This window comes from Eleutherodactylus coqui, chromosome 2, assembly GCF_035609145.1.
Source record: "Eleutherodactylus coqui strain aEleCoq1 chromosome 2, aEleCoq1.hap1, whole genome shotgun sequence".
Classification (NCBI taxonomy): Eukaryota; Metazoa; Chordata; class Amphibia; order Anura; family Eleutherodactylidae; genus Eleutherodactylus; species Eleutherodactylus coqui.
The window spans coordinates 241,674,578-241,696,344 of NC_089838.1; the positions used below are offsets into that span (position 1 = coordinate 241,674,578).

A 21,767-nucleotide genomic window follows, 5' to 3' on the forward strand; every position below is an offset into this window, starting at 1 on the left:
TCTTGTTCGTCGCTCAATTGTTGGCCGTGTTTACACTGAACAACTATTGATCAGATTCGCACCATCCAACAATTTTTGAACCATAATTATTAGAGATGAGCGAGCGTACTCGGATAAGCACTACTCGCTCGAGTAATGTGCTTTATCCGAGTATCGCTGTGCTCGTCCCTGAAGATTCGGGTGCCGCTGCGGCTGACAGGTGAGTCGCAGCGGGGAGCAGGGGAGAGCGGGCGGGAGAGAAGGAGAGAAAGATCTTACCTCCGTTCCTCCCCGCTCTCCCCTGCAGCTCCCCGCTCCGTGCCGGCACCCGAATCTTCAGGGACGAGCACAGCGATACTCGGATAAAGCAAATTACTCGAGCGAGTAGTGCTTATCCGAGTACGCTCGCTCATCTCTAATAATTATCGTTCAAAAAAAATCGTTGGATGGCTCAAATTTGAATTGTTCCGTGTAAAAGGACCCCGTGGGCATGGTTAGGTTCTACAATGCAGATTAGTTGCAGGAGTTTCTGTGACTGTCCCATTCTGCTGAATGCAGACTGCAGGACTCCCTCCCCATGCGGCTCAACAACCCCATTCAGATTAAGGCCTTTTTTACACGGGCGACAGCTATATCGCCGTAAGAAAATTGCTGCGATACTGAAGCTGTGTTCTGTGCGATATCGCTGCGTTTTCTTGTGGCGATATCGCGATTTTGTGGTGCTACAAAGTCACACGACCTTGTAGCACTCTTTTTCGGGATTTTTTTTGAGGAGTGTCTTAAAATATAAGCACTACCCTGAAAATAAGCCCTACCTACATTTAAAACAAAACAAAAAAAAAACAAGAATACATTAGCCAACAGGTGCTTTGCGCTCCACCGCACTCCCCCTCCGCAGCTTCGGCACTTCCTTAAAGTCTTCAGCCACCACTATCTGCTCAGGGGTTTCAAAAATTCTGCCTCCAGAAAGCGCTGGCTCCGATTGGTTCATCGAGCTCTGCAGTGATTGGTTCTCGAGCACCGTGGCTCAGCCAATCACAGTCATTTAATGCTGCAATTTTGTGTGATGCAACACAAAGGAAGGCTCCATAGGGAAACATGGGCTACAAAACATCTCAAATCGCGGCTGTATAGAGCATGCCATGATTTTTTTTTTCTTGCAATGCAGCAGCCTACAAAACATCACTAATGTGAAGGAACCCATTAGAAACTTTACATACATGCATACATTTATAGTGCTGTCGCATTGCAGGGGGAAAAAAAAAAATATTGCATGATTTTGTCGCCCATGTGAAAGCGACCTTACATGTATGGAACATTTTCCATTAGCAGACATTCCACCAATGAACGTGCTGTGTGAACATGCCCTCATGGTACGTCTGACAAGACAAGGTTTTACCACGACGTCTAACAATCGAAAGATAGGAGGAGAGATCAGGGTGGAGCAACTTCTCCTAGCTTTTATTCTATTTCGTACACGAAAAAAGAACAAAGGAAGGCGCTGCCTGCCCACTCTCTGCCAACCGCATCAACGGGGCGTGGGGATTTGGTTAGAGAGGAATAAAAACTCGTGTGCTCAACAAATCTAGTTGATAAATGATCAAACAAGGAAATTACTCGGTCCTTTTTATTAATATTTAAGAAACAGCCAGACTAACACGTTTCGGAGATGCAGCCCCTTCTTCAGAACCGGCTGTGAAAATGCGGGAGCTGTAAGCAGGAGTCTGCTGCCACGTACACCATTGGCACTTTCACAGCAGTTTCTGAAGAAGGAGCTGCATCCCCGAAACGCTTTAGTCTGACTGTTTCTTAAATATTAATAAAGCAGAACTGGGCAATTCCCTTGTTTGCTCATTTATGGACTAGAGGTGTTGAGCCCCCGGCCCACGGTTTACAATCAAAGCACTTATGCTTCAATCAATTTAATGAAGTCACTTTTGGACATTTACGGAGTGCATGAAGATCCCCCGTGTTGTAAACAGCGATCGTGTGTGGGATTTTCTCTGCAACTTATTCAAGTATTCCATAAAGTGTTTATAAAAATATACCGTCTCGAAGTATACTGCGCCAATATTAGTAAATGCAGACAATTAGAGAACAGATCAGCACCCCCGGGTTTCTTTCTTTAAAATGAAATTCCTTTATTCCTCAGTTTAAAAACTGCACTACAGTATAACAGCCGGGCGCTCTGTGCAGAAAACATCTGGATGCAGAAGACAAGCGGAGAACAGCTGTATGCAGAAGACAAGCAGGGACACCCCGCTTGTATTCTGCATCCTCCGCTTAGAATGCTCGGCTGTATGACAGTTGGGCCCTCCCAGTATGGGAAACCCCGCTTGTCTTCTGCATCCTCTGCTCTGAGCGCCCGGCTGTATAACAGCCGGGCACTCGAAGTGGGGGAACAGCTGGATGCAGAAGACAAGCAGGAACACCCCGCTTGTTTTCTGCATCCTCCGCTGGCAGCGCAAGGTCATCGTTCATGTTACGCTGTAAATGACACGACAAGGATTGCTCAAAAGTCGCTTGAGCGACATCTTTTGAGCGATTATTGTTGTGTCTAAATGGGGCATTAGTCTAAGACACGACCCCTGCCTTGTACAACCAGTGCTGCCCACATGCGCCGTGCTGGCCAGTCAGAGCAGCGTTTAGCGGCTTAGGCTGGATTCGCACAGGCTTATTTACGCAAGCAATATGCAGAGAATAGAACACATTGATTTCCATGGGGCGTTCACATATTTTACCTGCGCATTCACAAAACAAATGCAGCATGTTCTATTTTCATGTCCCCATAGGAGTCAATGAGGGATGTGCAAATGTGCGCAAAATACGCTAGAAGATGCGTGAAAAAAAAATAAATGTGTAATCGTTCAGGAAAGAGAACACATTGAGAACTCATTAGAATAATTAGCCACTTCAATTAGTGCACTTTTTTTTTTACCGAGCGCAAATGTGAAGCATTTTCATGTCCTAACAGCCTGGCATCACTCAGGGGAAGAAGCGATCCTCCGGTCGGCCGCGGTGGGGATCGCGGAGTTTCTCCTATTGTTATCAATGGAGGACCTTGCATCGTGTGCCCCTAGGAGGCGGTGCGGTGCGATGCAGCCGCCGGCCCCATTGAAAACAATGGGGCTGTGATGTGGGATCACGCAGGATAGAACATGCTGCGATTTGCTTCCCCCATCGCGGTAGCATGCATGAAGACATCGCAAATGTGTATGAGCCCATTCATATGTGTGCATCTTTCCACGCACAAATCTTGCGCGACTTTCTCGCCCGCGTGAAGGCAGCCAAGGGTCTTAGACAAACGTGATTTAGTCCCGTGATAATCACGAAACCACTAATTTCAATGGTTTTGTTTTGACTAGCGGGATTCTTGCCCGTTAGGGGGAGTACAGACAGGACTGGCCCTGTCCTTCCTGCACATAGTATGACCCACATGCGGGAAAGATAGGACCTATTGTACCGCCACTTTATTTTAAACCCCTGCACTACGGCGCGGAGTTTGTACAGCCGTCCAGAGAAGGAAAAAAAATGTCATTCATACGCTACAGTCCGTACCGGCGAGCGCAGTTGCGCATTTAGCTGCAAGAAGCCGCCCTGCGGCCGGGCTCACATGGACATGTTTGAATTGTGTATTACGCCCGCAATGTACACGCATATAACACACAGGGAACGGCGTCAATAAAAGTACATTGATTTTCATTGTTCCTCTCTCACGTGCCTGTATTTATTACATGTACCCTGTTTCCCCTGAAAATAAGACACTGTCATATTGATTTTTGCCACAAAAGAGGCACCATGTCTTATTTTCAGGGGGTGTCATATAGTTACCCAGCCGCCGGCGTCCGTGTCCCTTGTGCTGTTGCAGTCCTCAGCGCTGACAGGAGTCTCTCCTTCTGGTAACAGGGCTTTGAATACCCCGCCTCCAGTAAGCGCTGTGATTGGTTCATCAAGCGCCGGCTCTGATTGGCTGGCGTACGATCCACTTACATTATGGATACAAAGTTTCCTACGCCGGTAAGATGCTGCGATTGTTACGTTAACGTACGGTCGTGTCAGCCCGGCCTACAATAAACGGGGTCGCTGCATCATCTTCCCGAACTCCTTGCATCACGCTGCCCGAGACGTGATTGGCTGCAGCCGTCAGGTGACTTCCGGTGATATAATCTTTGGGGGCCTTCACACTTGCGATATCGCTGCGTTTTGTTTTGTTTTTTTACGTGAATGTCAACAGGACTTTCTAATATTAAAAACGTGTCACACAAAAAACGTAAGTTTGCGCTTTGCGATTTTTGTGCGATGCGTTTTTAACATTAGAAAGTCCTATTCACATTCGTGTTAAAAAAACGCAGCGATATCGCGATCGTAAGTATGAAGGCCCCCCTACACAGCAAAACGCCAGGACCGCGGCCGGGCTGCGGCAACACAGGACGGCAAGTACTACTCCTCTTGTTATTTTAGCACAGTGGGCAATATAAGGGGACGATATCTGCTCTCCGTACGACCCCTTTAAATGTCACCCGTTAGATTAGTGGCACCCGGCGCACGACAAACATTACAAACATGCTGGAAAAAGTCGCAGGTGATGACATTTAGCCAAAAGCCTTTTTTCCCTCCTAATGCAAACGTCTCCATTCATTGACAGCAAGCAGAGATCATGAAAATAATGAGCAGTGGAAATAAAAATGTAGCACAACTTTAGACAGGCAGGAACCCCCCTCACTAGTGACCGCAGGGGGGCGCTGTCAGTGAATGCCCACGGGAGCACACTGAGCAGTGGGAGAGGCTCCTGCTATAAATAGGCACAGCAGCTTGTTTACACCGGCTAACTCGTAGACCCCTCGCACCGGCGCTGCCCGGTATACCGGGGCTATAGCCCCGCACCCATCACACCCCCGCCTATAGCGCTCTCATTATCAACACCGGGAATTGCCTCTATTCACTGACCTGCCTCCTCCGCCTGCACCAGCCTAACCCGACTAGGAGTCGAACAAGACACAACAGCCAATAGAAAGCGACCTTCTCACCAAACCCGCCAATGAGCGGCAAGAAGAAGCATAACAAGGAAACCAGCGAGTTTATCTGCACCGTGCGCTTAAAGGAGTCCTCAGCAACCTGGGCGGCCCACTAGCGACCTGTAGCTGGAGGCGCAGTGCGCATGCTCGGGAGGTAGATGGCGCTCACACTGGGACAGCTGTGCTGCCGCTCGTCGGCAGGAAAATATCGCGACGGCACGGATAATTACTTCCCCTGTTCCTCAGAGTGTGCTGGAGATGCCAGCTCTCTGCTGACTGACTGATCACGTGTTACACATTGATACATTGTTGCATCCAAAGTAGAATGTCTTTTAACCCTTTAACTACCAGCTGTGTTTTCAGCTTTTTGGTTTTTTGAGAAGAGCTATAAAGTTTGTTTTTTGCAGGACTAGTATTTTTAATGGCACTATTTAATGTAGAACTTAGTGGAAAACTTTAAAATAATTTTACGTGAAAAAATGCATGCCATTTTTGGGGGTGGTTTTGCTTTTGCGTAGTTCGTGGTGAGGTCAAGAAATGACGTGTTAACTGCATTCTGCGTCAGCGTGACGATAGGATGTTTATATGTTATTTATGTTCTACTAGTTTAAAATAAACGTTTCTTGTGATAATGCATTTTGTCATCACTCTTATTATTGCTTCCATGCGGCCGTGTGAGGGTGCACTTTTTATAGCTACCATTTTTTGCACTAAGAAAACTATTTGAACACTTTTTTAATTCACTTTGCATTGGGAAATGGCGTAACCCAGAAAATTCTGGCAGTATGCGGGGGTTTTTTTTTGACAGCGTGAGGGCTTATTCATACGGCCATTGGAGTTTTTATGTTCACCCGCTGGCGCTGTAAGATGCGTGAACCGGGGCACAGAGCTAACATTCAGACAGCAGGGGCCCAGCACATATACGCTGAAGCCGCATTGCCGTTGGGTGGGGGGAGACAGCTTAGGAGAGCTAAACTCCCCTCGCCGTCTCTCTGCAAGGGGAGGAGGCGGGAGCTAGCGCCCCTTTCTTGCAGCTGGCAATGGGAGGGGGCGGGGCAGGTGTGCTCTTAGCTCTGCCCTCCCATTGAAAACAGTCGGGAGGAGGGAAGAGGGTGGGAGTTTAGTAGTCACGATGCTACTAAACACCTCCAACCATCTTTCTCCGGCAGCTGTTATAGGAGTCTATGCCACTAGAGATGAGCGAACGTAGTTGTTAAGGGCGATTTCGCAATCGAGCATCGCTATTTTTGAGTACCTGGCTACTCGGGTGAAAAGATTCGGGGGGCGGCGTGGTGGAGTGGGGGGTAACAGGGGGGAGCTCTCTCTCCCCCCCCCCCCCCCTCACTCCCCTCTGCAACCCCCAAGGCCCCCGAATCTTTTCACCCGAGTAGTCAGGTACTCGAAAATAGCGATGCTCGATTGCGAAATCGCCCTTAACGAGTACGTTTGCTCATCTATATATGCCAACGGTGTAAAAATGCCCGGCCGAAATGCCCTATCTTAGCCAGTCGGGCGCTTTTACGCTGCGGAAATATGCCCATGTGCACTGATGCATTGTAAACCAATGCATCAGAGGGGCAGCGTATATCGGCCGGGCGTGAAAACCTGGCCTATATACGCCCCGTGTGAATCCAGCCTGAAACTGAGGTAAATAATGTGATAGTTTGGGTGTTTATTATGCAGCAATGACAATTATGTTTTTTTATCGTTTTGTTTTGTGAAAAAAGGGTTTTTATTCTTTTACATTTAATTTCACTTTGCACGCTTACTATACACAGTCGTGACATAGGCCGCCTGCAGACGGCCGGGTCGGATCTCGCTGTGAGAATTCTCGCAGCGGGACCCGACCCAAGCCCCTACAGGAATCAGCACAGTGCTCAACTCTCCCGCGGCTCTGGCTCTTTTATGTGCCGGCTGCCGTCCAGCATGCGCAGAACGGAGCCGACGGCTGGGGAGTGACATTTCTGTGCAGGCCTCTGCGAGACCCGCACAGGAATAGGACATGCTGCAATTTGTTTTCTGCGCAAGATTTCACGTGGACAAATTGTGGCCGTCTGCCTAGGATTGCGTTTTCTACAGCTTCCACGGACGGAAATTCTGCAGAAATTCCGCCCGTGTGCAGGGGGCCTTAGAAGAAGGATGACCCTCCAGCTGCACACAAGTGGGTCTTTTATCTGTACTGCGGACGGTCGGCACGGCGAGCCGTCAGACATGCACAGTACAGATTTTAAAAAAGCTTTGTTTTTCCCGCATCATCGCCTAGTGAAAACGTGGAATCCGCGACCTTAGCGGAAGGGCCACAGATCGGACAGCTTCCATTGACTTCAATGGAACCACCATGCGGAATCAGCGCCGAGAGCATGCTACGATTTCTCTTCCGTGAGTGGAAAATCAATTTCCACTCATGTAGAGGAAATTGCATCTTCCAGTTGCATGCTCTGGGCGGTATTTGCTGCAGAATCCGGAGGTGGACGCCCTTTCCGGATTCCGCAATTCAAATCCGCCCGTACGCAGATGGCCTTACTTTTCCAGCCTCCTGTTTCCTGGCCCAGCTTTTGTGAGATGTGTCGCTGAGTTATTTTTTTTACATGAAGTGTCTTCCTTTCACCTTCCGGCGTGTCCTGCGTTCTACTGTGAATAAAGTACGCTTATGTGAGACTTCCAGATCATTGCTCCTTTTTTTCTTTACATTAATTTACATTTTGGAGCATCCCAAATTTTTGGAATTGGGTTTGTACATTGAAAATCCATTGGAATTATTTATTAGAGTACTTTCCACACTAACAATATACAGCTGTGTAATAATGAGTGCCTCCAGCATTGGAGAGAATACGTACAGTATATTAGGGGGGGGGGGGGTGGTGGTGGTGAGTGTTTGGAGTTCTCTTTTAGGCCCAAAGTCCACGGGCGGATTTGATTTGCGTAATCAATGCTGAAGATCCGCAATTCAAGCCGCCCATGGGAAAGCATGGATGTCGGCAGCTCAATTAATACATTGATTTGCAGATTCCGCACGCAGAAAGGAAATCACAGCATGCTCCATTTTAGTGCGGATTCCATGCAGACATGCCCCATTGATCTCTAACAATTGAATTGCGGATTTGTAGGCAGATACCTTTCTGGTTGCTTGGAGACCAAACAGGGAGGAGGGAGAAGGCAGCTCGTTGGGCTTGCGATTTTCTTTTTTTTCAAAAATTGCATCCATAATCACCGGCAAGCGTTTAAAAATCATTTCCGCGTTGACTCGCAGGTCTTCTGTTTCGGAAATCCGCATGTGTCATGTACTCAAGGCCTTAGGGTGAATGCAAACTGGCAGATTTGAATTGTGGAATCCGGAGCGGGCGACCACCTCAAGATTCCGCAGCAAATACCGCCATAGCATGTTGTAAAAAGTGATTCTTCTTGCAGACGAGCAGAAACCAATTGCTGTTGAAAAATCACAGCAAGCTCCATTTCCTGTGGTGTGCATGGACAGTTTCTGTAGAAGTCAATGGAAGCCGTCCAACTCGCAGCCCATCTGCAATTGACAGTGCGGACGGGCCATGGATTCCATAGTAAAAGCAGGAGTTAAGAAAAGAAGTCTGTACTGCGCATGTCCAACAGCAAGCCGTGCGGACCACCCGCAGTACAGATGAAGAGAAAAGAAACCTGGTGTGCATGGATGCTGCTGTTGCTAGGGCCAGTTTTTGCTGCGTAATTCCACATGCGGAACCCGTCCTGCCCGTGTGCAGGTGGCCTTAGCCTAAGCTCACATCTGCGTTAGGGCTTTCAGTCATAAATCCATTTCTCTGTTTCATTTTTGGAGCGGAGAGATGGAATTAAAATGGAAATAAACTTTTTAGATTTTTTTCCCCTTTGATTTCAATAAGGGGTTTAAAAAACGTTAGGTTTCCCTTTCTTAACTGATAACTAGCACTGCAGACTTAGGGCTCTTTCATACGAGCGCATAAACAGCGACATTTTTACACCTGGACAATATACTTGACCATCTGAGGCATTGGTTTCCAATATATCCATTCATACGGGGCGAATATACGGCACATAAAAACGTCCAACCGTGAAAAGAGCTTATTCCGACATGCGTGTATCGGACGAGTTTTCACGCCCGGCCGATATACGCTGTCTCTCTCTGCAGGGGAGGCGGCGGGATGGGTCGGGAGCAGTGCACTGAGCTCCTGCCCCCTCTCCGCCCCTCCCATTGCAAACAGTGGCAAGGGGGAGGTAGCTCAGTGCACTAGCTCCCAGCCCATCCCGCCTCCCCCCCATGCAGAGAGGGGCAGCGTATATCGGCCAGGCGTGAAAAACCCGACCAATATACGCACGTCGGAATAAGCCCTTTGGGTGAGTTCACACACAGCAGAATTTTATTTTGGCTGTGGAATATGAGCCAAAATTAAGCGGCAATGTACTGTACAATGTGAGGCCGTCTGCACAAGGCCAGGTTTGAATTTTGGAACCCGTGGCATTCCGTACCAATTCAAACCAATGGAGCATCGGCATGTCACATTGTGCTCCATTTTTGCGCAGATTCTGCATCATTGCCAGGCGATGATGCAGGAGTTTAAAAAAAAACTGTACTGCGCATGTCCAACGGTGAGCTGTGTGGACTATTGGCAGTACAGATGAAGAAGCATAAAGACAGGTACGCGTGGACGCCAACCTGGCACAGGGTCGCATACGTAGTCTGACCCATTTGTCTACAGGCAGAATTAGGCCACTCTCACACGAGCGTTTTTTACCACGATCACCACAACATTTTTGAACGCTGTTGTAATCGCAGTATAACGCTCCCATTGTTTTCTAACACCGAGATTTTCGAGCGCTGTCTACTCTGTTTTTCCGTGTTTAGTGAATCTCATCACACATCAGAATGATAGGGTGCGCTAAAGAACGCTGTCAGATGCAGGAATCTGCGGTTGAAAACGAAAGTAAAGCTGCGGCAAATTGCTGCAATCACAATTTGCGGCATTTTGCCTAGCATCTGTGTGAGCGTGGCCTTAGTGAATGGGGTTTTAACAGATCCCATTAACTTTAATCTGTAGTAGAAAATAGTAGATTTGGAAATCCACAGAATTCTCTTATTTGTTGCAGAAATGTGCCAGATTCTCACTGTGAAATGTATTCATTGCAATATAAAGAGTGAAAATCCGCCCCAAATCTGATGCTTCTTTTGGTGTGGATTACCTCTGCAGTATGTGATCATACCCTTTATTTCAATGGAACCGATTTGTATTTATAGCAGAGTTTAACATGTCAAAGAAAGTGATTGTACACCGATCAGCAACTAGAGTATGGGTTGGTAATATGCATCATGGTAGTTATCGTGTAGTTTTCTTTTAATCGCTTTTAACCCTTTCCAATCCAATTTGTATCCTGGTTTTCCTAGGGGGCTTACTCTTTTTCTGCCATTATACAACAGCGCTATATGCTGGGTAAAGCCAGTACTGCATGAGGTGACACGTTGGATAGGCTCCGACAGCAGAGAGGCTGGCAATATACAGTAAGAGAACCCCGACGGACGTCTTCCAACATCGGAGCTGTACAGCCTTAAACCATAATGTCTTCAGACGTCAGACAGTGGATTGGAAAGTGTTAATTGTCTGTGGGGTATGTTATTATTGATATACAAATTGAATTAATAAAGATTGTATGCTTAAACTTACTTATGGCTTCTGGTATACTGTTACATTTTTGCATGCACTCTTTTTCTTTTGATAGTATATACTTTTAGGCCGCTGTCACAAAGGCGCGACAAAATTACACGATTTTCTCGCGATGCGATAGGGCTACAAATTCCATGTATGTGAAGCCCATGCTTCCCAATGGATTCTTCCACATTGCGAGAAAAAAAATTCCGTCATGCTCTATACAGCCGTGATTTGCAATGTGTTGTAGCCCATGTTTCCCTATGGAACCTTCCTTTGTGTTGCACCCCATCGCATGAAATCAGTTTTTGTGCGGTGTGATGCAACTTTTTCAGTAGGAAGTTCTAGTTTGTCCTGTAAGCCTAGCAGTAGTTAAAAAAATAACAAAAAAAATATCTCACCTAACAGGCGCTGTCCGCTTTGCTGCAATTCTTCCGAAACTGCGCCGCATTAGTTTGGTCAGGGGTTCGAATATCCCGCTTGCAGAAAGCGCTGGCTCTGATTGGTTCTCGGCTCAGTCAATCACTGCAGCGTTTGATGAACCATTGCAGTGAATGGCTGTGATTGGTTCATCGAGCGCTGCATTGAGGCAGGATTTTTGAAACCTCTGACCAGGAAGCGCTGGCTGAAGACTACAAACAAGTGCGGTGGAAATGCTGGAGAAGTGTGCTTTTTTTTGTTATTTTGAATGTAGCTAAGGCTTATTTTCAAGATAGGGCTTATATTTTAAGCCCCCCGAAAATCCCAGCAAAAACGTTGCTACAAAGTCGTACAATGTGGCCAGCGTGAAATCGCATACGCTCGTGTGAATGAGGCCTTAAAGTGATTCTCTTGCTCCTAGTCAAAATTCTGCCCTGGGTCCGGAGAGGGAGGGGGTTATATTACCTGCACTTGTTCTTCTCTGCTGTCCTTCTGATCTGCTGGTTCCTGGTGCCGTTACTGTCCATCCAAGATGGCCAATGCAATCCTGAGACTACATCATTACTACAGCGCACAGGTAGCGTTAGGGCCAGCTCACACGAGCATATGCGTCAAACACGCAGCATTTTACCGCTGTATCAGCCGGCCGTGAGCAGGCATATCGCTGCGTTGAACAATGATTTTACACTGTGTATGGCAGTGTATCTTACACTTGCCATCATGCACAGTCTGACATTTTATTTCCTCCTCTGTCTCTTAGCGGCGCTGCGTATAAGTTCCACACATACGCAATGTAATTCCATATGTACAGCGTTTATTACGCGCCCATATTGTACAATTAGGCTCTATCGCATGTAATACAGGGTAAAATAGAACATGCTGCTTTGTTTTTTTACACGCATATTGAACAAAATAAAAAAATGCTAGTTTGGGTGGGTCAATGAAAATCTATATACTTTCATTGAAATTACACTTGTGTGAGCCTGCCCTTAGACTATCAACGCATTATACCAGCAGCACTGGCCAATCAGAGAGCAGTGCACCATGTGCAATAGCTAGTTAGAAAATTGTGGCGTCCATCCTAGGGCTTAAACAGACAGGTGCATGCACTCATATGCTCGCTGCTACAGAGCATATTAGCATATGAACCAGGTAAATTATTACTTTTTCTTTACCATTCAAACTCCACACTAATACGCACGTTTGAAAAAAAAAAGCAGAAAGCTAGATCCTGCCCTACCTTTCTCGCATATAGAAAATCCATACTAGAAAGATGGGGCAAGTCCTATCTTTTGTCACATGTAGTATTAACACGTGAGAATCCAGCTAGTGAAATAAAACCATTGAGCTCAGTGGTTTGGTTTCTTCCTGTTTTTCAGCCATGCTTTTTTCATTGATTCAGCAGATTAAAGGCACAACAGAGAAGAACAGCTGCAGGTGCATCGTCCCGTAGGATGACCCCAGACACAGGGCATACGTTGAGGAGCTGGGAGGGCAAGATGCTCACTTGTCACGGTGACACTTACCACGCTTCCTTCCGAAGGGACACACGTAGCCTCAGCTAGGGCAGCGCTGGGCCTTTTCCGGACAACCCTAGGATAGGGATACCCAATAAACTGGAGAACAGGGATAGCAGATGTTACAGGTGACACCACCATTTCGTTACCCACCGGTATGACCCTCGGCAGTACATAAATGGACCTGCAGACAGAAGAAACGTACCTCAGGTCCCTGAGAATAGTCAGGGCCTGGCAAAAACTTTACTAAGGCAAAAGTTCTGGATACAGGCACAATTTACATAACATTGGCAGTGCAGAAAAAAGAAACAGACTTGAGAGTACCTCCACCCAGTGATCCCAGACTTCAGGACAGCCAGATGTGAAAAGCAAATGGGTGTACCTCTACACAGTGATCCCAGACTTTAGGACATTTGCATAGGAAAGACAATCACAGCGTACCTCTGCACTAGGACCAGTCGCATACAACCTCTCCTTTGATTACGCTCTTTCTCTCTGTTGGGAACTCACTCAGCCACGGTTGCTGTCACACAGGTAGTCAGGAACTGCTCTTCTTCCTCCATTCTTCACCACTTGGGAGTTGAAGGTACTGGCACTGGCACTGGCAGTGGCTGGCACTGTCTCTCAGGAACCCAGAAGAAATGGATACTCCTTTTCCCACTCTCACACACTCCTATTTATATTCTCACTCATACCACGTGACAAGACAAATTCATACATTGCAAGCATCTCCCAGGCTCAGGCAAACATTTAACTCCTCACTTGCTGCAGCTGTGCAATACACATAACATAATGACAAGACAATTTTGCACAGCGCACCAACATAAAACATGTATGACATAATCGAGGGGGCCAGGAACGGATGTACTGGGCCACTACTGCCCCCCCCCCCCCCCCCGGAAAAATAAGCTGACCTCGGCACCTCCAAAACAGAGTGTAAGATCCGGAGTCAAGCTATCTTCAGTGTATTACCTCCATTTCACCCGAGAGGCCTCTGCACAGTCACAGAATGTGCAAGGCGAAACCTATAAACACATCTTCTACCCCCAGTAATCCTATATCAAGGATGAACCAGGGGGCTTGCACCAGGGGACTTTACCTTTATGTACCTACAACCCGCTGGTGCTGTGTAATTGGTTCCACTGAGCCTTCATAGCACCCTTTTGCCATGTGGCCAACTACAATGCAAAACTGCACACTTCCAACCACATGGAGTCATAGTTTTCCAAAGCGATGTTTGTCCGCACAGCTTCTGAGGCCAGTTTTGAAAACGGATTTCTAATGTGAAATCCGCGGACGGCATCTGCAGCAAATGGCATGCATTGAGAGGTATGTAAAAATCTATTTTCACCTTTACAATTGTGGAATAGAATTGCGTATTCCGCAAACAGAGGAAAAATTGCAGCATGGTCTGTTTTGCTGTGGACTCTGGGCGAACAGCCTCTATTTAGGTCAGTGGAGGCCGCCTGACTCGCAGATAGGCTGTGGCTACAATAAAATTATTTATAAAAAAAAAAATCTGTACTGCGCATGAGCGACGGTGAGCGTCCTCAGTCATCCGCAGTACTGAAAAAGCAGGTACGTAAGGTGGCAGGCCCAGGGTCACAGCTGGATTCCGCTGCAGGAACCGCATGCAGAATCTGCTCTACGGTCTGCAGCTGGCCTAAAGGTGCAACAAGTTGAAAGAACTTGTTTAATTTGTAGTAACTCAGGCCTAAATGAACAGTTTGTATTTCTTTATAGACATCTCTATCCAGCTGTTTTTATACACTACATCTGCTTTAGTAAAAGTATATGATCCCTGTATGTTTCCTAGCTAGGCTTGCTGCGGATCTTCAGCCAGTAGATGGCGCTTGTACTTTCTGAATGTCTATTTAGTTACAGTTCCAAAATTGTATGTTAGTCCGGGCTCACATGAGCGTAATTTCATCACATAATACGCGATGAATGGAGTCAATGAAAATACATTGATTTTCATTGACCCAATCACAGTAGCTTTTTCCCCCCGTATAGTATAAGCTTAAAAAAGAGCATGGTCTATTATACCGTGGATTACGCGCGATAGAGCCCATTGTTCTCTATGGGTGCATAATTTACGCGTTGCCGCAGAGTGGGAAGTTTAAACAAGCAAAAAACAGGAATACTGTGCTTGACAGCGTGTGTGAGATACACTGTTATGCGCACTCCAAAATCTGTGCCATACACAATGATAGGCCGGCCATGCCGTTAGGTATGGACGCGTGCATATACATTACCATTGAGAATAACGGGCTCTATCTCGCATATATACGCTGCAAAATAAAACATACTCTTTTCTTTTTAGCGCTCGTGTATTAAGCACTTCTGACACACTAATGTGATCAGAACTACGTAAGGCAATGTAATTGATTGCCTGCGAGTTACCGCATATAGAGCCCACATAATACACGGTAAACATACCCCCGTGTGAGCCCGGCCTAAAGTCTAACTGTTTTTTACTCTGGTAATAACTGCCTACTCACCACCTCATTTCTCAGATAGCATTTAGAAACTTAAACATTTCTTTGCAACAAAGTACTAAATCTGGATACTGTCATGATGAGGAGCGTACAGGAAGCACGGCGTATGAGCACATAAGAAATAGATGTTACAATACCACCAGGGAACAGCAACTACAGTTTCCTCCTTGACTATTTTGTTTTTCCTTCCTACTTTACCTAAATTCAATTTATTGTCATTTTGAAGCTTCCTATTTGGAGGACCCTTAAAATTAGGGCTAATGTTATAAAAGTTATCATTGCCATGTTAGATGAGTGTACATGAAAAACACTGAGCAAGACACGGTCACGTGATTTCTGTATTTGGGTCAGAAAATGTATGAAAAACTGCAACAAAACCTATGTATGAAACATATTGACAGAACTAATGCCGGAATGATTTACAGCCCTATGATTCTTACCTAATATAACAAAAACGGATGGGAAAAGTGTGAGCTGGGGCTACTGCTCTTCATAGTCCATAGTGCTATGGCGTTGGCAATCTCCAGGGGATTTGCACTGTTGCATCCTCATTGTCTAATTAATGCATTCAATGATAGCATATTTTGTTTGGAACCACTAATAACAGTAAAGAATAGTATCTGGATGTTTACTGTTGCAGCGTCCCGTAGGGTGACCCTGGAACATGGCATACACTGAGGAGCTGGGAGGGCGAGATGCTGGCTTGTCACAGTGGCAATTACCAGGCTCCCCCCTGGAGGGATACATGCAGCCAAGGACAGGGCAGCGCTGGGCCTCTTCCGGACACCCCCGCCATGGGGATGCCCAATAAACATTAGGACAGGTGAAAGGGTTGTCACGGGTGATGCCACCATTCCGGCACCCACTGGCATGAACATCGGCGAGGAAATAAATGAGCCGTAGACAGTAGTATAGTACCTCAGGTCCCTGGGAATGCTCAGGGACTAGAATAACTTTACTTGGGAATAACTTCAAACGATACAAGGCAAAAATCTGCAGTATTCCAAGTGTAGGCAGAATTATATATTTATACAGACAGACTTGATGATGAGTACCTCCACACAGCGATCCCAGACTTCAGGACGACTGCATGTGTGACAACTGTAGATGCGCACCTCCACCCAGCGATCCCAGACTTCAGGATGCTTGGGTGTGAACAATTGAAGAAGAAGAACTGGGCCTTGAGAAAGTCTTACTCACTAGTTGCTTACTCTCTCTCTCTTGGGGGCTCACTCAATCTTCATTACAGCAACAAACACTCCGGGAAACCTCGCTTCCTCTTCCATGCTTCACTACATGAGGGCTGAGGGTGCCCCCATGTAGCTGGACCTCCTCACTTCGATTCCAGAAGACCTGGACTCCTTTCGCACTCTCAAGCACTCACATTTATACCCTCTCTTATACCACGTGACAAGACAGAAATTGTTACATTTGCAAACAGTTAGCTCATACTTTGCAGATATTAACCCATCACACGCTGCACTGTGCAACACACATAACAGAATGACAAGACAGTTTTGCACAGAGCATCTACATAAAACCTCCATGTATGACATTATGGAGGGGGCCAAGAAAGTGTGTATTGGGCCACTACACTGTGCTTTTCCTCTGAAGTGTACAGTATTAAGGCACGTACTAATCAGCCAGCTTTCCTTGGAAGTAGATTTCCTTAGTGCTCAGTAATGTAGGTGCAAGTCTTCACGTAGCTGCTGACCTTTGATACTGATTAAAGCAGGTAAATCAACATATGTTATTATTACTGTGGTAACAAGACTTGGAGCTACTTTTTCCACTGTGATTTATTCTAAGAGCGAATGTGCTTTCCTTTAGCACTCACCCGTTATAGTAATACGTAAATTTTCCTTCTCTCTGTAAAGGCCCTTTTACACAAAGCAATTATCGTTTAGAAAAATTGTTCATAAACAATTTTGGTCATTTTATAAAAATCATCGTTGGCTCGTTCTCTAATCGTCCGGTATAAATACTGATCGTTCAGTCCTTCTCATTTACTTATACAGTGAATGTGAGCGATTTCTCGTTGAACGAACCAACCATATATCTGCCTGTATAAACAGGGTGCCCGAGCGAACTTTAATATTGTTCGCTCGTTCAAACGATAAATCGCTTGATGTAAACGGACCTTCAGGGTGACTTCAGTCAAGAGTGTTCTCAAGGATTTTTGCGTGGGCAAGAATCCTGCTTGCAAAATGTGAATAGAACCCATTGATTTAAATCGGTTAATTTTCACTTTTTTTTTTTTGCGCCCGTATTTCTTGTGGGCACAAAAAGATAGGTACTGACCTATCTTTTTGCGATTTGATTACCAAAGATCTCCATAGAGGTCTATGGAAAGTGTGCAAACTCGCTAGTCTGCAAGCTCAGGTTTGCACGAAACGCAGCACATACCCATGCCTCCTAGACTATTCTCCACCTGTGCGTAATTTAGTTTTATTCATTGTGGGCCTTTTTCAGTGATTTTTGTATTTATTTTATCGCTTTCAGTGATTTCTTTGTTAGTTTTATCTTTTGTGTATTGATTTAAAGTACAGTATGTACCTGTATGAATAATGTATAAATAGGACATAAAAATAAACCAACTAATAGAAATGACATACATTTGAAATTCTTACTTTCAGTCTTACTGAATATGTTCTGTATTCCACTGAACACATTAAATTGGGTGTCATGGTGTAATTGCATAATTTGGGTAATACTCAAGGGATTTCAAAGCCTTATCAATCAGGTACGTCTAATTATTATTTGATGTATCTGAGAAGAGAACAATTAGAAACACTCAAGTGATGTTTCCAAGCTCTTCAGTTTTTATTGTTACAATGCAAGCGGTTATATAGTTTAGTAACTCCCATAAAATTAAGTCAACAATTCAAAGTCTGCAGCATGTGCGATATTTTGCTCTTAGTAAAACATTACAAAACCTAACTACAATGTGTCTTCCGCACACATACTTCTTGCTATGCACACGACACTACTGCATAAAATATAATTCAATACTTTCACAGTGTATGGACTGATTGGTCGACAGAGAGGTGTCTCGCCTAGGCATCCAATGAGCCATGAAGGAGGTGTATTTATTTCGGGCCCACCTCTACATGGGTGCTGCTTATTGTCCTGTCTGAAGTGTCAATTAAATAACTGTGGCTATTTATTCTGTGTGGGGCTTATTCTCTTTTAGCTTATAATGTGTTTTATGCAATGCACTTTCCATTTGCATACATCTTCCCTATCCTTCATATAGGGACAGACTAAGCCCCGTGGGTTGTGACTTGGGGCTACATCTATTGGGATGGTCACTCTACTTCTAAGTGCGGTCTGCCACACCAAAGTTGGTTAGGGACACCATTCCCATCCCTGTATTTCTGTTACTGTTTTTTGCCCTATCTTGTGTTCCCTGCGTTTTGGTGATATATGTCTATGTTGCTCTATTATGGACATTAATTATGTCATGGTGTGACTAGTTTGTAACAACCGCAAGTGGCATCATTCTTGCACCCTTCACGAACGTAACATTGGGTAGATTGAAATACACCAATCAGCCATAACATTAAAATCAATAATGTGTATGTCCCCCTTGTACTAACAAAACTGCTCTGAAGCATCAAGGCAGGGACTTCCCAAAACCTCTGACAGTATCCAGCATTAACCCTTTCCAATCCAATTTGTATCCTGGTTTTCCTAGGGGTCTTCCTCTTTTTTTGCCGTTATACAATGGTTCTATATGCTGGCTAAAGCCAGTACTGCATGAGGTGACACGTTGGATAGGCTCCAACAGCAGAGAGGCTGGCAATATACAGTAAGAGAACCCCGACAGACGTCTTTCAACATCAGAGCTATACAGCCTTAAATCATAATGTCTTTAGACGTCAGACAGTGGATTGGAGAGGGTTAAAGGGGTTATCCTGCCGTGACAAATGAATGTAAGCACTTCTGTATGGCCATTACAATGCACTTTCTAATGTACTTTGTGCATTGTAAATGAGCCATACAGAAGATATATACTTACATACTGGAGTGCCCCCCTCCTCCCCCGTGTCGACCATGTAGTCATTCCTAGATAAAACAAATTCTGGCTGCAGTTTGCTCCTCTTGTCGGGAAAGCGCAGTAGAGCTCGTCGGGCCGTGAATGAGCCTCTTGTTTTTTTCGCGCATGCGCAGTAGCTCCAGTCAGGCCGTCATCGCGCTTCTGTGTATTTGTGCATGCGCAATTGCCATTGTCGTGCCGTGACCGCGCAGAGCATTAATTTCCTGGACTGTCTGCCTGCCACAGCGAGGATCAGAAACAGGCCCCGGACGTCCAGCGGTGACTGTCAAGCGTCATCGGGAGTGCGCACGCAGAGGAGAGAGGATGTTGAGGTACATCACGGAAAGCAGACTGCGGCGCCATCTTTGAATGCTTCAAACTGAAGGAAGAAAAAGGAAAAGAACAGTAGGATGCAGGTAAGCAGATCAACGGTTTAAAAAATGTCATGCTGTATGTTATAATCAGTTTGCTTTGCAGGTCATTAGTAAGGGAAAAAAAACAAACATTTTTGGCGGCGGGACAACCCGTTTAACTTTTTCAGCAATTCATGTTGCAATAGTTCTTCTATGGGATTGGACCAGATGAATTAGCCTTTGCTCTACATGAGCATCAATGCTTAGGTGCACATGACCCAGTCACTGGTTCAGCGGTAGTCCTTCCTTGGATCACTATTGGTAAGTACTACCATTGCATGCAGGGAACAGCCCCACGAGATCTGGAGATGCTTTGACTCAGTTATCTGGCTATCACAATTTGGTCTTTTTCAAAGTTGCACAGATCCTTGCAATTGCCCATTTTTCTTGCTCTCATCACATAAACCTCACTTGCTACTAGCCATTGACTCCAATTGTAAAAACGTGTACTGTGCAGTGTACATTGAAGAGGAGAGTAGACCATACTTTTATATACAATAAAAAGGTGTACAGATTGATACAGGACCAGCGTATGCTAAAAGGACAATTGTATACTTGGTGCACGGGGCCCTATGTTTAGACGCAGGGGGCGTAATCATAGGGGATGTACAGGAAGCAGTTGCACCCAGGCCCACGAGCCATAAGGCCTCTCTTCCCCGTAGAGGAAGCCCAGTACTATAAATGAAGCACTACAGTTGGGGGCTCTGTTACAGATTTACATTGGGGCCCAGAAGCTTCAAGTTACACTTCTGGTTTTGAGCCTGTGATGTTAACAAGCCTTAAAGGGATTTTCTGAGTATCCCAAACATTGGGGACAGTGGGGGCACATAGGAAAATAAAACACTTATTTCCCGCTGTGCGCTACTTTTCTTCAGGTACCATTTTGAACCAGGACTCGGTCTTTCATCAGGTAAACATGGCACCATTTGTTTTTTGTTCTTTGTGTGTTTTCAGGTTCCATCTTATGACAGAAGCGAACAGCGCCAGATGCATCCCACTTGCTATAATAGAAATGGACCTTGCCAAGTCTGTCTGGTGCCAGCTGTGATGCTATACCTCTTCTGTACCATGCTTCAGCTATCCTGAACTGCTTTCATTAGTTGCAACTACATCAAGAATTTCTCTAGAGTAATGGCCTGGGGGCCTGCAGTGAAGATCAGGTTCTAACTGGTGGAATTAAGGGTACTCAGTTTACATCTATCTGGCAGACACTGTGACCACCAGAATTGGCTAAACTGCAGGTTTTGGGAAATGGAAGTTTAAAGACTTTCGTCATATGTTACATATTATTAAGGATGGAGAGCTTAAACAAATCAACAGTTCCTTGATTTGCAGTTAGAATACAAAACCATAGAGCATTGAACCTAAAGAACTCTGATATACATGGTTCGCATCTTTGGATGTGTAACTCCAGCAAGTACTGAAGAAGAGGTTCCAACACTTCGAAGCGTGTATAGAAGCTGGTTTTAATAATAAACTGAGATCTTTTTGTCTAATACACCTATTCTCAAATATTTTTTCACATTAAAAGGTTGCACCAAATTCACCCTTCCAGAAGATATATTTTTCTTTTCCCATATTCGTTGGATATGTAGAGGATCTGCCAAGTATAGACAATTTGTAAGTAGCAATATCGCAGATGTTATATGTGTCTAGAAAACCAATAACCCAACATTGGTTACCAATATCCCTGCCTAAACAAACGGGAGTCCATGATAACCTTAACTGGTCCATCTCTTTGGATAAAAATGTTCACATAAAACAAGGGGCCTATGGCTGACTGTCCACGGGCGTTGCAGTATCAGGCCGGGAGCAGGAGCTGGCAAACGGATTTCTGCTGTCAGCCTATCTGACAGATAGGCTGACCGCGGAGGACCGCGGAGAATCACAGCAAATTGCAGCATGCTGCGATTTGCCATCCGCAAGCGGAGAATCACAATGATTCTCCGCTCGTGGACAGGGGGGAAGCGCTCTATATAGCAACACTATGAAGAGCTTTAACTGCGTTCCCCGTGGTCGAATTATTGCCGTGGTGAACACAATGAAAACCTGCCCGTGGACAGGCAGCCTTACACAAATTTGAAGGCCTGTGGTCCACTTGGTTAGATAAATCAGCCTTAGCCCCAATTACCCTCATGAGAGATAGGATATATAATATCTTAGACACTGTAGGTGACACTGACCCCTGATAGAAATGTTCTTATTTGACTGTTGTTAAGTATTTGCTTTCTTTGCTTTATG

At 45.5% G+C, this 21,767-nt stretch overlaps 1 protein-coding gene across 12 annotated transcripts in view; it reads right to left on the minus strand.

The window, feature by feature from the left end:
- PPIP5K1 (diphosphoinositol pentakisphosphate kinase 1) overlaps positions 1-4,954 on the minus strand; it is a 156,778-nt gene extending 151,824 nt beyond the window's left edge. For all 12 annotated transcript variants that reach the window (XM_066592720.1, XM_066592718.1, XM_066592715.1 and 9 more), the window contains exon 1: positions 4,927-4,954. The gene's annotated coding sequence lies outside the window, so the exon portion shown is untranslated. The remainder of the gene's footprint in view (positions 1-4,926) is intronic.
- Positions 4,955-21,767: the final 16,813 nt, after the last annotated feature.